A 3,145-nucleotide genomic window follows, 5' to 3' on the forward strand; every position below is an offset into this window, starting at 1 on the left:
CTCTCTCTCTCTCTCTCTCTCTCTCTCTCTCTCTCTCTCCCTATTGATCCCCTGTTACTTTCCCCTTAGCCTCTCTGGGTACACTCACCTTTTCTGACTTTGAGGTACTTTTTTGCTGGTTTGGAATATATGTGGTGACTCTGCAGATGTGTATACTTGGAAAAAGCAGATAAATTCGGGGTCATTGGATAAGGTTTGTTCTTAGTCCCAATGTCCTAGGTTCTGCACCTGCCACCCCCAATTCATACTATTTGTAAGGGGGAAGGGGAAGAGCTAGAAGGAAAAGTGATCTCCCGTTGACCAAGGACCAGAGACAGCTTTGTGAAGTGATCAGGTGCAATGCTCTCCATCTTATCTGGATGTTTTGTAGAGATTTTTTGTATATGATTTACATACTGCTTTAACAAATACTTAAATATATATTCATTTATCTACAAAAGCTTCAGTTTTGTATTTTAATTCCTGAAGAATTTTCCTAGACGGTAAAAGAAACAATTTCACCATTTCCCTCTCTCCCTCCCTGTCTCTCCCCCCCCCCCCCCCCCCGTCTCCTTCCTCCCCCTTCCCTTTCCCAACTTTATGGTGTGTGTGTGTGTGTGTTAAATTAACACCAGTACACATGCCTGGCAGGCACCTGTAGAGTCAAGAGGCTGAGAATGGAAGTCTTCAATCACTTCTCCACCATACTTTTATGACAGGGCCTCTCATCAATCCTGGAGCTTACTGGTTTGGCTAGACTAGCCAGAGTCCCCCATAAACTGTCTGTCTCTGCCTCCCAAGCCTTGGAGTTGTAAACACATGCAGCCACATCTGGCGTTTAGAAGTTCTGGAGATTCAAACTCATGCATTCGCAGCAAGTGCTCTGCCTGCTGAGTTGTCTCCCGAACCCACACCTTTAAAAATATCTTTCAAATGCTCTTGCTGTGTAGCCTGGGCTGGCTTTGTAGCCCAGACTCATCTCAGACTTTGGGTTCTACTGCTTCCCTTTCTCTGGCATTGTAGGCATGTCCACCACAAACACCTTAGTTCCCTATTATTTTGTTCTTAAAACTGCTTCCAAGATGGGTATGGTAGTGCAGGCTGAAAGAGCCAGCGCTTGGGAGGATGAAACAGGAAAAGCACCATGAATCCAAGGCCTGTGGGGCTTCACAGTGAGTGTTAGCCCAGTCTGGGATACACAGCAAAACCCTGGCTCAAAAAAGCAAAACAAAACATAACCACCAGACCAGCAAACAAAACAGCACTCACTTCTTGTCCCCCACCCCTTGGCCAACTTCTGGTTGTTTCTTTTAGGCTCGATTCCCATGCATGATATTCCAAGGTCAAAGGATGTCAGCATATTTAAGGATCCTAATACACTGTGACACTTTGTTTTTCTGAAGGTCAGCATTAACCAGCATGGTCTGAATCAGTCAGATCAGCAGTGTTCTGAACTGGCCTTCAAAAGCAGAGATCGTTTGCTACCTATAGGGGCAACCTCAGGACCTTATCTTTATGTGGAACTACTGTATTTGAATACTAATGAAATGAAAACCCTTTTAGAGGATTTAACAAAACCCATTCTCTGTAAGCTATGTGACTAGGCTCACACGTTTTTTTTTGCTGAGTTCCTAGCTTTTTTGAAAAATATTTTTTTGTTTTTGTTTTTGTTTTTGTTTTTTTAAGACAAGTTTTCTCTTGTGTATCCCTGGCTGTCCTGGAACTCACTCTGTAGACCAGGCTGGCCTTGAACTCAGAAATCTACCTGCCTCTGCCTCCCAAGTGCTAGGATTAAAGGAGTGTGCCACCACTGCCTGGCTTGAAAAAGAATTGATTTGCATGTGTCTTTTGTTGTTGGTTAAAAAAAATCTGTCATTATTTAAATGTTTTTTCTAAAGATTTATTTATTATTATATGTAAATACACTGTAGCTGTCTTCAGATGCACTAGAAGAAGGCGTCAGATCCCATTACGGGTGGTTGTGAGCCACCATGTGGTTGGGGGGATTTGAACTCAAGACCTTCGGAAGAGCAGTCAGTGCTCTCACCCACTAAGCCATCTCGCCAGCTCTATTTAAATGTTTTAATTACATTCACTTATTTATTATTTTATAGTGGGCACTTGAGTATTACAGCCTGTGTGTGGAGGTCTGAAGAGTTTGTTCTTTCCTTCCACCACGTGGGTCTGGAGGATGGAAATCTGGTCTTCCAGCTTGATGACAACGTGCCTGAGAAGTCATCGCACTGGGCCTGTTCGTTATTGTCCATATTTTAAAAATGGATGCTCTCTGCCCACATCCTTCCACAAAAGACCTTTGTCTGAGAGGTCTGTCTCAGGAGGGGGGTCCCGTGTGGGAAAACAACATTTTCTGGATTTCGTCTGCTTCTCTGTTCTTAATCATTCGCTGGATCATAAGTGTCACCCTGACATCATCTGTGGTAGCCTCTGATGCAAAGGAGAGGTGGACCTGAATGTCTGAGGTCACTATTCTACAGGTGGAGGTGGCCTTACAAAATCTGATGCTTCTAACATTTCTGTGAGGTCAGCACACGCACATGAACATGTGAGCGCACAGACACACAAGCACGCTGGAAGACATGCACACACATGCACTCACAAGCATGCATCACCTTTGGGATAGAGTTCTCCTGGAGGCTGAGCTGATTCCCAATAGTCAATTAGGAACAATTGAGACTGACACCGGGTGGAGGGCCATCAGAGTGGACAAGTGGCTCCTCCTCAGCAGCCCCTCCCCCAGGAGATTGCATTGTGATAGCAACATCTGGATGTGATAGCAGGCACAGCCACCCATCCCTTATCACTACTAGTTGGCAGGAAGCATCCAGGATATTCCTCGTCTAAGACTGGAGGTCTCCAATCATCCCTAAGGCCTGCTCCAATGCTTCTCTAGAGGCCAGCAGCTTCCAGCCTCACCCCTCTGCTGACTTGAATGTCATTTAAATGGCATTATTCTTCTCTCATGAAGGGTAGACAGGGACTTTCGAGATGGCTCAGTGGGTGAAGGTGCTTGCTGCCAAGCCTGAGGGCCTGAGATTGGTCCCCAGGTCTCACATGGTGGAAGGAGAGAACTGAGTTCTGCGTGTTGTCCCCTGGTTTTTAGATCAATGTAGTGGCATGTGCATATCTTACACACAAGAAAGGAAGG

The sequence above is a fragment of the Mastomys coucha genome, unplaced genomic scaffold, assembly GCF_008632895.1.
Source record: "Mastomys coucha isolate ucsf_1 unplaced genomic scaffold, UCSF_Mcou_1 pScaffold9, whole genome shotgun sequence".
Classification (NCBI taxonomy): domain Eukaryota; kingdom Metazoa; phylum Chordata; class Mammalia; order Rodentia; family Muridae; genus Mastomys; species Mastomys coucha.